Consider the following 14,231-nt stretch of genomic DNA (forward strand, 5'->3'; position numbering starts at 1 on the left):
CCTTTTTGACCAGGGCTTATATGATTCACAACATTTCTGAAAGGATTGTGATTATCAAATATTCATTTCAGCAAAAACAAATAAAAAACAATAAATACTAATTAAAGCTTGTAAAACTCAAGCAAAAAAGTCGACTATTTGAAACTTTGTTCCAACTCAGTCAAGGAAGTCCCGGTTTCGAATTTTGTCATCTTGGTGTGCTTTCATATCCAAGGCAAAATTTAAATTTCTGTGAAGTCTCTTTATTTCTACGTATATCTGAAAACAAAAACATATTAAGAAATGATTTTACTTCAAATACATACCATTTTTATAGCACAATCTAGTTTTTGTGAAATAATACAACACGTTTTCTGATGAAGAATCGCACGAGTGAAATTGACAAGTTGCACATTAATCGTAAATATTTCTTCACTTGTGATATTTTGTTTAATTTTAATCACATATTCTGAAAGAAAAATTCCTGCTGAACATTTTCGTATATGATTTATATATCAAAAAGTACAATTTATTTGAAACAAATGGTTAAAACTTGTCGAACAAGCACACAGAAATTCTTGTCGATTTGTTTGAAATAGATTGTCATGAAAGTTTAAGGGTGCTCTCGTCGAGGTCCGCGTTATGAGATTAACTACCCGCAAACCGCAATTTTGCACATCATTGTTATTTGTCGTTCAACTCGCACACATCTTTCAACAACCAAAGTCGCAAAATGTCTGATGCACCAGTAGTAGTCAAGACTCCAGCTAAGTCACCAAAGAAGAAAGCTGCAGCTAAACCAAAGAAAGTAGCTACTCATCCAAAATACAGCGAGATGGTAGGGAAAGCTATCTCTGCATTGAAAGAGCGCGGGGGCTCTAGCCGTCAAGCCATTCTTAAGTACATCATAGCAAACTTCAATGTTGGTAGCGATGCAAAAACAGTCAACACTCACTTGAAGTTAGCTTTGAAATCAGGAGTGAAGAGCAATAGCTTGAAACAGTCGAAGGGTACCGGCGCTTCTGGAAGTTTTAAGATAGGTGAAGTGGCTAAACCAGCTAAGAAGCCAGCAAAGAAAGCAGTTAAGCCTAAAGCCGCTAAACCAAAGAAGGCAAAGACACCTAAAAAGACTGCCACAAAGAAACCTGCAGCAAAGAAACCAGCTGGTGAAAAGAAAGCAGCTAAACCAAAAGCAAAGAAACCAGCTACCAAGAAACCTGCTGCAAAACCCGCTGCCAAATCTGCAAAGAAAGCCACAAAATCACCAAAAAAGACCAAGGCTGCAGCTAAACCAAAGAAGGCAAAGACCCCAAAGAAGAAGTAAATGGAGGAAGCATATGATGCTTTTAAAGCTTAAACAGCCCTTTTAAGGGCTACCAAAATTTTTCAAAAAGAGTCTGAAATTGTTGCATGGTATATAACTTGGTTACAAATAAAATCAAGCTCGTCCCCATATTCCATATCTGTCTTTCTATTCTTGCATTTTTTTGTCTTCTCTAAAGTGCATGTGAACTTGTTAAGTTTTACTATCTTCCACTCTGGATCGTGTAGTTTATTTATATTTTTATACCTGATAATTTTCTTATTTTATACAAATTCTGTCAAGAAATGCTAAATACACGACTTTCGGCGGTTCCTAAATTTATATATCAATTTTTTTAGCACTTTAGTGTCTACGACCATATCACGTTGAAAACACCGGTTCTCGTCCGATCACCGAAGTTAAGCAACGTCGAGCTCGGTTAGTACTTGGATGGGTGACCGCCTGGGAATACCGGGTGTTGTAGACATTTTCTTCTTTTATTTTTTTTACTTATAATTTTTCACTTCTCCCAAACATACGTTCTATCTTTTTTATTTCTTTATATGGATGTCTGGGGATGTAACATTCAATATAATATATCTAACTTTTGAAGGAAACAGAAAATATATCATTCATAATTTAATTTTTTTTCATTACCAACCTGGTGAAATCTTTTAAACTATTTTTAAAAATAAATGCAAATCCAGTAATGCACACGTCGGGCCATATATAAGCTTGAGAATTTCACTCTTTTCACATGCATGTGGCTCAAAAACTTAAAACGAAAATCTTAAAAATACTGTTATCCGCCATTTTTGTCCTTTGAACTCGTCTCTTCCTTTTTGACCAGGGCTTATATGATTCACAACATTTCTGAAAGGATTGTGATTATCAAATATTCATTTCAGCAAAAACAAATAAAAAACAATAAATACTAATTAAAGCTTGTAAAACTCAAGCAAAAAAGTCGACTATTTGAAACTTTGTTCCAACTCAGTCAAGGAAGTCCCGGTTTCGAATTTTGTCATCTTGGTGTGCTTTCATATCCAAGGCAAAATTTAAATTTCTGTGAAGTCTCTTTATTTCTACGTATATCTGAAAACAAAAACATATTAAGAAATGATTTTACTTCAAATACATACCATTTTTATAGCACAATCTAGTTTTTGTGAAATAATACAACACGTTTTCTGATGAAGAATCGCACGAGTGAAATTGACAAGTTGCACATTAATCGTAAATATTTCTTCACTTGTGATATTTTGTTTAATTTTAATCACATATTCTGAAAGAAAAATTCCTGCTGAACATTTTCGTATATGATTTATATATCAAAAAGTACAATTTATTTGAAACAAATGGTTAAAACTTGTCGAACAAGCACACAGAAATTCTTGTCAATTTGTTTGAAATAGATTGTCATGAAAGTTTAAGGGTGCTCTCGTCGAGGTCCGCGTTATGAGATTAACTACCCGCAAACCGCAATTTTGCACATCATTGTTATTTGTCGTTCAACTCGCACACATCTTTCAACAACCAAAGTCGCAAAATGTCTGATGCACCATGTAGTAGTCAAGACTCCAGCTAAGTCACCAAAGAAGAAAGCTGCAGCTAAACCAAAGAAAGTAGCTACTCATCCAAAATACAGCGAGATGGTAGGGAAAGCTATCTCTGCATTGAAAGAGCGCGGGGGCTCTAGCCGTCAAGCCATTCTTAAGTACATCATAGCAAACTTCAATGTTGGTAGCGATGCAAAAACAGTCAACACTCACTTGAAGTTAGCTTTGAAATCAGGAGTGAAGAGCAATAGCTTGAAACAGTCGAAGGGTACCGGCGCTTCTGGAAGTTTTAAGATAGGTGAAGTGGCTAAACCAGCTAAGAAGCCAGCAAAGAAAGCAGTTAAGCCTAAAGCCGCTAAACCAAAGAAGGCAAAGACACCTAAAAAGACTGCCACAAAGAAACCTGCAGCAAAGAAACCAGCTGGTGAAAAGAAAGCAGCTAAACCAAAAGCAAAGAAACCAGCTACCAAGAAACCTGCTGCAAAACCCGCTGCCAAATCTGCAAAGAAAGCCACAAAATCACCAAAAAAGACCAAGGCTGCAGCTAAACCAAAGAAGGCAAAGACCCCAAAGAAGAAGTAAATGGAGGAAGCATATGATGCTTTTAAAGCTTAAACAGCCCTTTTAAGGGCTACCAAAATTTTTCAAAAAGAGTCTGAAATTGTTGCATGGTATATAACTTGGTTACAAATAAAATCAAGCTCGTCCCCATATTCCATATCTGTCTTTCTATTCTTGCATTTTTTTGTCTTCTCTAAAGTGCATGTGAACTTGTTAAGTTTTACTATCTTCCACTCTGGATCGTGTAGTTTATTTATATTTTTATACCTGATAATTTTCTTATTTTATACAAATTCTGTCAAGAAATGCTAAATACACGACTTTCGGCGGTTCCTAAATTTATATATCAATTTTTTTAGCACTTTAGTGTCTACGACCATATCACGTTGAAAACACCGGTTCTCGTCCGATTACCGAAGTTAAGCAACGTCGAGCTCGGTTAGTACTTGGATGGGTGACCGCCTGGGAATACCGGGTGTTGTAGACATTTTCTTCTTTTATTTTTTTTACTTATAATTTTTCACTTCTCCCAAACATACGTTCTATCTTTTTTATTTCTTTATATGGATGTCTGGGGATGTAACATTCAATATAATATATCTAACTTTTGAAGGAAACAGAAAATATATCATTCATAATTTAATTTTTTTCATTACCAACCTGGTGAAATCTTTTAAACTATTTTTAAAAATAAATGCAAATCCAGTAATGCACACGTCGGGCCATATATAAGCTTGAGAATTTCACTCTTTTCACATGCATGTGGCTCAAAAACTTAAAACGAAAATCTTAAAAATACTGTTATCCGCCATTTTTGTCCTTTGAACTCGTCTCTTCCTTTTTGACCAGGGCTTATATGATTCACAACATTTCTGAAAGGATTGTGATTATCAAATATTCATTTCAGCAAAAACAAATAAAAAACAATAAATACTAATTAAAGCTTGTAAAACTCAAGCAAAAAAGTCGACTATTTGAAACTTTGTTCCAACTCAGTCAAGGAAGTCCCGGTTTCGAATTTTGTCATCTTGGTGTGCTTTCATATCCAAGGCAAAATTTAAATTTCTGTGAAGTCTCTTTATTTCTACGTATATCTGAAAACAAAAACATATTAAGAAATGATTTTACTTCAAATACATACCATTTTTATAGCACAATCTAGTTTTTGTGAAATAATACAACACGTTTTCTGATGAAGAATCGCACGAGTGAAATTGACAAGTTGCACATTAATCGTAAATATTTCTTCACTTGTGATATTTTGTTTAATTTTAATCACATATTCTGAAAGAAAAATTCCTGCTGAACATTTTCGTATATGATTTATATATCAAAAAGTACAATTTATTTGAAACAAATGGTTAAAACTTGTCGAACAAGCACACAGAAATTCTTGTCGATTTGTTTGAAATAGATTGTCATGAAAGTTTAAGGGTGCTCTCGTCGAGGTCCGCGTTATGAGATTAACTACCCGCAAACCGCAATTTTGCACATCATTGTTATTTGTCGTTCAACTCGCACACATCTTTCAACAACCAAAGTCGCAAAATGTCTGATGCACCAGTAGTAGTCAAGACTCCAGCTAAGTCACCAAAGAAGAAAGCTGCAGCTAAACCAAAGAAAGTAGCTACTCATCCAAAATACAGCGAGATGGTAGGGAAAGCTATCTCTGCATTGAAAGAGCGCGGGGGCTCTAGCCGTCAAGCCATTCTTAAGTACATCATAGCAAACTTCAATGTTGGTAGCGATGCAAAAACAGTCAACACTCACTTGAAGTTAGCTTTGAAATCAGGAGTGAAGAGCAATAGCTTGAAACAGTCGAAGGGTACCGGCGCTTCTGGAAGTTTTAAGATAGGTGAAGTGGCTAAACCAGCTAAGAAGCCAGCAAAGAAAGCAGTTAAGCCTAAAGCCGCTAAACCAAAGAAGGCAAAGACACCTAAAAAGACTGCCACAAAGAAACCTGCAGCAAAGAAACCAGCTGGTGAAAAGAAAGCAGCTAAACCAAAAGCAAAGAAACCAGCTACCAAGAAACCTGCTGCAAAACCCGCTGCCAAATCTGCAAAGAAAGCCACAAAATCACCAAAAAAGACCAAGGCTGCAGCTAAACCAAAGAAGGCAAAGACCCCAAAGAAGAAGTAAATGGAGGAAGCATATGATGCTTTTAAAGCTTAAACAGCCCTTTTAAGGGCTACCAAAATTTTTCAAAAAGAGTCTGAAATTGTTGCATGGTATATAACTTGGTTACAAATAAAATCAAGCTCGTCCCCATATTCCATATCTGTCTTTCTATTCTTGCATTTTTTTGTCTTCTCTAAAGTGCATGTGAACTTGTTAAGTTTTACTATCTTCCACTCTGGATCGTGTAGTTTATTTATATTTTTATACCTGATAATTTTCTTATTTTATACAAATTCTGTCAAGAAATGCTAAATACACGACTTTCGGCGGTTCCTAAATTTATATATCAATTTTTTTAGCACTTTAGTGTCTACGACCATATCACGTTGAAAACACCGGTTCTCGTCCGATCACCGAAGTTAAGCAACGTCGAGCTCGGTTAGTACTTGGATGGGTGACCGCCTGGGAATACCGGGTGTTGTAGACATTTTCTTCTTTTATTTTTTTTACTTATAATTTTTCACTTCTCCCAAACATACGTTCTATCTTTTTTATTTCTTTATATGGATGTCTGGGGATGTAACATTCAATATAATATATCTAACTTTTGAAGGAAACAGAAAATATATCATTCATAATTTAATTTTTTTCATTACCAACCTGGTGAAATCTTTTAAACTATTTTTAAAAATAAATGCAAATCCAGTAATGCACACGTCGGGCCATATATAAGCTTGAGAATTTCACTCTTTTCACATGCATGTGGCTCAAAAACTTAAAACGAAAATCTTAAAAATACTGTTATCCGCCATTTTTGTCCTTTGAACTCGTCTCTTCCTTTTTGACCAGGGCTTATATGATTCACAACATTTCTGAAAGGATTGTGATTATCAAATATTCATTTCAGCAAAAACAAATAAAAAACAATAAATACTAATTAAAGCTTGTAAAACTCAAGCAAAAAAGTCGACTATTTGAAACTTTGTTCCAACTCAGTCAAGGAAGTCCCGGTTTCGAATTTTGTCATCTTGGTGTGCTTTCATATCCAAGGCAAAATTTAAATTTCTGTGAAGTCTCTTTATTTCTACGTATATCTGAAAACAAAAACATATTAAGAAATGATTTTACTTCAAATACATACCATTTTTATAGCACAATCTAGTTTTTGTGAAATGATACAACACGTTTTCTGATGAAGAATCGCACGAGTGAAATTGACAAGTTGCACATTAATCGTAAATATTTCTTCACTTGTGATATTTTGTTTAATTTTAATCACATATTCTGAAAGAAAAATTCCTGCTGAACATTTTCGTATATGATTTATATATCAAAAAGTACAATTTATTTGAAACAAATGGTTAAAACTTGTCGAACAAGCACACAGAAATTCTTGTCGATTTGTTTGAAATAGATTGTCATGAAAGTTTAAGGGTCCTCTCGTCGAGGTCCGCGTTATGAGATTAACTACCCGCAAACCGCAATTTTGCACATCATTGTTATTTGTCGTTCAACTCGCACACATCTTTCAACAACCAAAGTCGCAAAATGTCTGATGCACCAGTAGTAGTCAAGACTCCAGCTAAGTCACCAAAGAAGAAAGCTGCAGCTAAACCAAAGAAAGTAGCTACTCATCCAAAATACAGCGAGATGGTAGGGAAAGCTATCTCTGCATTGAAAGAGCGCGGGGGCTCTAGCCGTCAAGCCATTCTTAAGTACATCATAGCAAACTTCAATGTTGGTAGCGATGCAAAAACAGTCAACACTCACTTGAAGTTAGCTTTGAAATCAGGAGTGAAGAGCAATAGCTTGAAACAGTCGAAGGGTACCGGCGCTTCTGGAAGTTTTAAGATAGGTGAAGTGGCTAAACCAGCTAAGAAGCCAGCAAAGAAAGCAGTTAAGCCTAAAGCCGCTAAACCAAAGAAGGCAAAGACACCTAAAAAGACTGCCACAAAGAAACCTGCAGCAAAGAAACCAGCTGGTGAAAAGAAAGCAGCTAAACCAAAAGCAAAGAAACCAGCTACCAAGAAACCTGCTGCAAAACCCGCTGCCAAATCTGCAAAGAAAGCCACAAAATCACCAAAAAAGACCAAGGCTGCAGCTAAACCAAAGAAGGCAAAGACCCCAAAGAAGAAGTAAATGGAGGAAGCATATGATGCTTTTAAAGCTTAAACAGCCCTTTTAAGGGCTACCAAAATTTTTCAAAAAGAGTCTGAAATTGTTGCATGGTATATAACTTGGTTACAAATAAAATCAAGCTCGTCCCCATATTCCATATCTGTCTTTCTATTCTTGCATTTTTTTGTCTTCTCTAAAGTGCATGTGAACTTGTTAAGTTTTACTATCTTCCACTCTGGATCGTGTAGTTTATTTATATTTTTATACCTGATAATTTTCTTATTTTATACAAATTCTGTCAAGAAATGCTAAATACACGACTTTCGGCGGTTCCTAAATTTATATATCAATTTTTTTAGCACTTTAGTGTCTACGACCATATCACGTTGAAAACACCGGTTCTCGTCCGATCACCGAAGTTAAGCAACGTCGAGCTCGGTTAGTACTTGGATGGGTGACCGCCTGGGAATACCGGGTGTTGTAGACATTTTCTTCTTTTATTTTTTTTACTTATAATTTTTCACTTCTCCCAAACATACGTTCTATCTTTTTTATTTCTTTATATGGATGTCTGGGGATGTAACATTCAATATAATATATCTAACTTTTGAAGGAAACAGAAAATATATCATTCATAATTTAATTTTTTTCATTACCAACCTGGTGAAATCTTTTAAACTATTTTTAAAAATAAATGCAAATCCAGTAATGCACACGTCGGGCCATATATAAGCTTGAGAATTTCACTCTTTTCACATGCATGTGGCTCAAAAACTTAAAACGAAAATCTTAAAAATACTGTTATCCGCCATTTTTGTCCTTTGAACTCGTCTCTTCCTTTTTGACCAGGGCTTATATGATTCACAACATTTCTGAAAGGATTGTGATTATCAAATATTCATTTCAGCAAAAACAAATAAAAAACAATAAATACTAATTAAAGCTTGTAAAACTCAAGCAAAAAAGTCGACTATTTGAAACTTTGTTCCAACTCAGTCAAGGAAGTCCCGGTTTCGAATTTTGTCATCTTGGTGTGCTTTCATATCCAAGGCAAAATTTAAATTTCTGTGAAGTCTCTTTATTTCTACGTATATCTGAAAACAAAAACATATTAAGAAATGATTTTACTTCAAATACATACCATTTTTATAGCACAATCTAGTTTTTGTGAAATAATACAACACGTTTTCTGATGAAGAATCGCACGAGTGAAATTGACAAGTTGCACATTAATCGTAAATATTTCTTCACTTGTGATATTTTGTTTAATTTTAATCACATATTCTGAAAGAAAAATTCCTGCTGAACATTTTCGTATATGATTTATATATCAAAAAGTACAATTTATTTGAAACAAATGGTTAAAACTTGTCGAACAAGCACACAGAAATTCTTGTCGATTTGTTTGAAATAGATTGTCATGAAAGTTTAAGGGTGCTCTCGTCGAGGTCCGCGTTATGAGATTAACTACCCGCAAACCGCAATTTTGCACATCATTGTTATTTGTCGTTCAACTCGCACACATCTTTCAACAACCAAAGTCGCAAAATGTCTGATGCACCAGTAGTAGTCAAGACTCCAGCTAAGTCACCAAAGAAGAAAGCTGCAGCTAAACCAAAGAAAGTAGCTACTCATCCAAAATACAGCGAGATGGTAGGGAAAGCTATCTCTGCATTGAAAGAGCGCGGGGGCTCTAGCCGTCAAGCCATTCTTAAGTACATCATAGCAAACTTCAATGTTGGTAGCGATGCAAAAACAGTCAACACTCACTTGAAGTTAGCTTTGAAATCAGGAGTGAAGAGCAATAGCTTGAAACAGTCGAAGGGTACCGGCGCTTCTGGAAGTTTTAAGATAGGTGAAGTGGCTAAACCAGCTAAGAAGCCAGCAAAGAAAGCAGTTAAGCCTAAAGCCGCTAAACCAAAGAAGGCAAAGACACCTAAAAAGACTGCCACAAAGAAACCTGCAGCAAAGAAACCAGCTGGTGAAAAGAAAGCAGCTAAACCAAAAGCAAAGAAACCAGCTACCAAGAAACCTGCTGCAAAACCCGCTGCCAAATCTGCAAAGAAAGCCACAAAATCACCAAAAAAGACCAAGGCTGCAGCTAAACCAAAGAAGGCAAAGACCCCAAAGAAGAAGTAAATGGAGGAAGCATATGATGCTTTTAAAGCTTAAACAGCCCTTTTAAGGGCTACCAAAATTTTTCAAAAAGAGTCTGAAATTGTTGCATGGTATATAACTTGGTTACAAATAAAATCAAGCTCGTCCCCATATTCCATATCTGTCTTTCTATTCTTGCATTTTTTTGTCTTCTCTAAAGTGCATGTGAACTTGTTAAGTTTTACTATCTTCCACTCTGGATCGTGTAGTTTATTTATATTTTTATACCTGATAATTTTCTTATTTTATACAAATTCTGTCAAGAAATGCTAAATACACGACTTTCGGCGGTTCCTAAATTTATATATCAATTTTTTTAGCACTTTAGTGTCTACGACCATATCACGTTGAAAACACCGGTTCTCGTCCGATCACCGAAGTTAAGCAACGTCGAGCTCGGTTAGTACTTGGATGGGTGACCGCCTGGGAATACCGGGTGTTGTAGACATTTTCTTCTTTTATTTTTTTTACTTATAATTTTTCACTTCTCCCAAACATACGTTCTATCTTTTTTATTTCTTTATATGGATGTCTGGGGATGTAACATTCAATATAATATATCTAACTTTTGAAGGAAACAGAAAATATATCATTCATAATTTAATTTTTTTCATTACCAACCTGGTGAAATCTTTTAAACTATTTTTAAAAATAAATGCAAATCCAGTAATGCACACGTCGGGCCATATATAAGCTTGAGAATTTCACTCTTTTCACATGCATGTGGCTCAAAAACTTAAAACGAAAATCTTAAAAATACTGTTATCCGCCATTTTTGTCCTTTGAACTCGTCTCTTCCTTTTTGACCAGGGCTTATATGATTCACAACATTTCTGAAAGGATTGTGATTATCAAATATTCATTTCAGCAAAAACAAATAAAAAACAATAAATACTAATTAAAGCTTGTAAAACTCAAGCAAAAAAGTCGACTATTTGAAACTTTGTTCCAACTCAGTCAAGGAAGTCCCGGTTTCGAATTTTGTCATCTTGGTGTGCTTTCATATCCAAGGCAAAATTTAAATTTCTGTGAAGTCTCTTTATTTCTACGTATATCTGAAAACAAAAACATATTAAGAAATGATTTTACTTCAAATACATACCATTTTTATAGCACAATCTAGTTTTTGTGAAATAATACAACACGTTTTCTGATGAAGAATCGCACGAGTGAAATTGACAAGTTGCACATTAATCGTAAATATTTCTTCACTTGTGATATTTTGTTTAATTTTAATCACATATTCTGAAAGAAAAATTCCTGCTGAACATTTTCGTATATGATTTATATATCAAAAAGTACAATTTATTTGAAACAAATGGTTAAAACTTGTCGAACAAGCACACAGAAATTCTTGTCGATTTGTTTGAAATAGATTGTCATGAAAGTTTAAGGGTGCTCTCGTCGAGGTCCGCGTTATGAGATTAACTACCCGCAAACCGCAATTTTGCACATCATTGTTATTTGTCGTTCAACTCGCACACATCTTTCAACAACCAAAGTCGCAAAATGTCTGATGCACCAGTAGTAGTCAAGACTCCAGCTAAGTCACCAAAGAAGAAAGCTGCAGCTAAACCAAAGAAAGTAGCTACTCATCCAAAATACAGCGAGATGGTAGGGAAAGCTATCTCTGCATTGAAAGAGCGCGGGGGCTCTAGCCGTCAAGCCATTCTTAAGTACATCATAGCAAACTTCAATGTTGGTAGCGATGCAAAAACAGTCAACACTCACTTGAAGTTAGCTTTGAAATCAGGAGTGAAGAGCAATAGCTTGAAACAGTCGAAGGGTACCGGCGCTTCTGGAAGTTTTAAGATAGGTGAAGTGGCTAAACCAGCTAAGAAGCCAGCAAAGAAAGCAGTTAAGCCTAAAGCCGCTAAACCAAAGAAGGCAAAGACACCTAAAAAGACTGCCACAAAGAAACCTGCAGCAAAGAAACCAGCTGGTGAAAAGAAAGCAGCTAAACCAAAAGCAAAGAAACCAGCTACCAAGAAACCTGCTGCAAAACCCGCTGCCAAATCTGCAAAGAAAGCCACAAAATCACCAAAAAAGACCAAGGCTGCAGCTAAACCAAAGAAGGCAAAGACCCCAAAGAAGAAGTAAATGGAGGAAGCATATGATGCTTTTAAAGCTTAAACAGCCCTTTTAAGGGCTACCAAAATTTTTCAAAAAGAGTCTGAAATTGTTGCATGGTATATAACTTGGTTACAAATAAAATCAAGCTCGTCCCCATATTCCATATCTGTCTTTCTATTCTTGCATTTTTTTGTCTTCTCTAAAGTGCATGTGAACTTGTTAAGTTTTACTATCTTCCACTCTGGATCGTGTAGTTTATTTATATTTTTATACCTGATAATTTTCTTATTTTATACAAATTCTGTCAAGAAATGCTAAATACACGACTTTCGGCGGTTCCTAAATTTATATATCAATTTTTTTAGCACTTTAGTGTCTACGACCATATCACGTTGAAAACACCGGTTCTCGTCCGATCACCGAAGTTAAGCAACGTCGAGCTCGGTTAGTACTTGGATGGGTGACCGCCTGGGAATACCGGGTGTTGTAGACATTTTCTTCTTTTATTTTTTTTACTTATAATTTTTCACTTCTCCCAAACATACGTTCTATCTTTTTTATTTCTTTATATGGATGTCTGGGGATGTAACATTCAATATAATATATCTAACTTTTGAAGGAAACAGAAAATATATCATTCATAATTTATTTTTTTTCATTACCAACCTGGTGAAATCTTTTAAACTATTTTTAAAAATAAATGCAAATCCAGTAATGCACACGTCGGGCCATATATAAGCTTGAGAATTTCACTCTTTTCACATGCATGTGGCTCAAAAACTTAAAACGAAAATCTTAAAAATACTGTTATCCGCCATTTTTGTCCTTTGAACTCGTCTCTTCCTTTTTGACCAGGGCTTATATGATTCACAACATTTCTGAAAGGATTGTGATTATCAAATATTCATTTCAGCAAAAACAAATAAAAAACAATAAATACTAATTAAAGCTTGTAAAACTCAAGCAAAAAAGTCGACTATTTGAAACTTTGTTCCAACTCAGTCAAGGAAGTCCCGGTTTCGAATTTTGTCATCTTGGTGTGCTTTCATATCCAAGGCAAAATTTAAATTTCTGTGAAGTCTCTTTATTTCTACGTATATCTGAAAACAAAAACATATTAAGAAATGATTTTACTTCAAATACATACCATTTTTATAGCACAATCTAGTTTTTGTGAAATAATACAACACGTTTTCTGATGAAGAATCGCACGAGTGAAATTGACAAGTTGCACATTAATCGTAAATATTTCTTCACTTGTGATATTTTGTTTAATTTTAATCACATATTCTGAAAGAAAAATTCCTGCTGAACATTTTCGTATATGATTTATATATCAAAAAGTACAATTTATTTGAAACAAATGGTTAAAACTTGTCGAACAAGCACACAGAAATTCTTGTCGATTTGTTTGAAATAGATTGTCATGAAAGTTTAAGGGTGCTCTCGTCGAGGTCCGCGTTATGAGATTAACTACCCGCAAACCGCAATTTTGCACATCATTGTTATTTGTCGTTCAACTCGCACACATCTTTCAACAACCAAAGTCGCAAAATGTCTGATGCACCAGTAGTAGTCAAGACTCCAGCTAAGTCACCAAAGAAGAAAGCTGCAGCTAAACCAAAGAAAGTAGCTACTCATCCAAAATACAGCGAGATGGTAGGGAAAGCTATCTCTGCATTGAAAGAGCGCGGGGGCTCTAGCCGTCAAGCCATTCTTAAGTACATCATAGCAAACTTCAATGTTGGTAGCGATGCAAAAACAGTCAACACTCACTTGAAGTTAGCTTTGAAATCAGGAGTGAAGAGCAATAGCTTGAAACAGTCGAAGGGTACCGGCGCTTCTGGAAGTTTTAAGATAGGTGAAGTGGCTAAACCAGCTAAGAAGCCAGCAAAGAAAGCAGTTAAGCCTAAAGCCGCTAAACCAAAGAAGGCAAAGACACCTAAAAAGACTGCCACAAAGAAACCTGCAGCAAAGAAACCAGCTGGTGAAAAGAAAGCAGCTAAACCAAAAGCAAAGAAACCAGCTACCAAGAAACCTGCTGCAAAACCCGCTGCCAAATCTGCAAAGAAAGCCACAAAATCACCAAAAAAGACCAAGGCTGCAGCTAAACCAAAGAAGGCAAAGACCCCAAAGAAGAAGTAAATGGAGGAAGCATATGATGCTTTTAAAGCTTAAACAGCCCTTTTAAGGGCTACCAAAATTTTTCAAAAAGAGTCTGAAATTGTTGCATGGTATATAACTTGGTTACAAATAAAATCAAGCTCGTCCCCATATTCCATATCTGTCTTTCTATTCTTGCATTTTTTTGTCTTCTCTAAAGTGCATGTGAACTTGTTAAGTTTTACTATCTTCCACTCTGG

The 14,231-nt window shown here is 35.4% G+C and overlaps 6 non-coding genes across 6 annotated transcripts; all 6 read left to right on the forward strand.

Annotated features, from left to right (window-relative positions):
* The first annotated feature begins 1,650 nt into the window (after positions 1–1,650).
* LOC127714749 (5S ribosomal RNA) lies at positions 1,651–1,769 on the forward strand. Its single transcript, XR_007987922.1, has one exon. It is a non-coding gene; the product is annotated as a 5S ribosomal RNA (ribosomal RNA).
* A 2,001-nt stretch (positions 1,770–3,770) lies between these two features.
* Positions 3,771–3,889, forward strand: LOC127716505 (5S ribosomal RNA). Its single transcript, XR_007988953.1, has one exon. It is a non-coding gene; the product is annotated as a 5S ribosomal RNA (ribosomal RNA).
* Positions 3,890–5,888: 1,999 nt separating this feature from the next.
* Positions 5,889–6,007, forward strand: LOC127714759 (5S ribosomal RNA). The gene has a single exon (XR_007987928.1). It is a non-coding gene; the product is annotated as a 5S ribosomal RNA (ribosomal RNA).
* A 1,999-nt stretch (positions 6,008–8,006) lies between these two features.
* LOC127714768 (5S ribosomal RNA) lies at positions 8,007–8,125 on the forward strand. The gene has a single exon (XR_007987932.1). It is a non-coding gene; the product is annotated as a 5S ribosomal RNA (ribosomal RNA).
* Positions 8,126–10,124: 1,999 nt separating this feature from the next.
* Positions 10,125–10,243, forward strand: LOC127714775 (5S ribosomal RNA). Its single transcript, XR_007987933.1, has one exon. It is a non-coding gene; the product is annotated as a 5S ribosomal RNA (ribosomal RNA).
* A 1,999-nt stretch (positions 10,244–12,242) lies between these two features.
* LOC127714782 (5S ribosomal RNA) lies at positions 12,243–12,361 on the forward strand. Its single transcript, XR_007987934.1, has one exon. It is a non-coding gene; the product is annotated as a 5S ribosomal RNA (ribosomal RNA).
* Positions 12,362–14,231: the final 1,870 nt, after the last annotated feature.

The sequence above is a fragment of the Mytilus californianus genome, unplaced genomic scaffold, assembly GCF_021869535.1.
Source record: "Mytilus californianus isolate M0D057914Y unplaced genomic scaffold, xbMytCali1.0.p SCAF_1, whole genome shotgun sequence".
In the NCBI taxonomy this organism is placed as follows: Eukaryota; Metazoa; Mollusca; class Bivalvia; order Mytilida; family Mytilidae; genus Mytilus; species Mytilus californianus.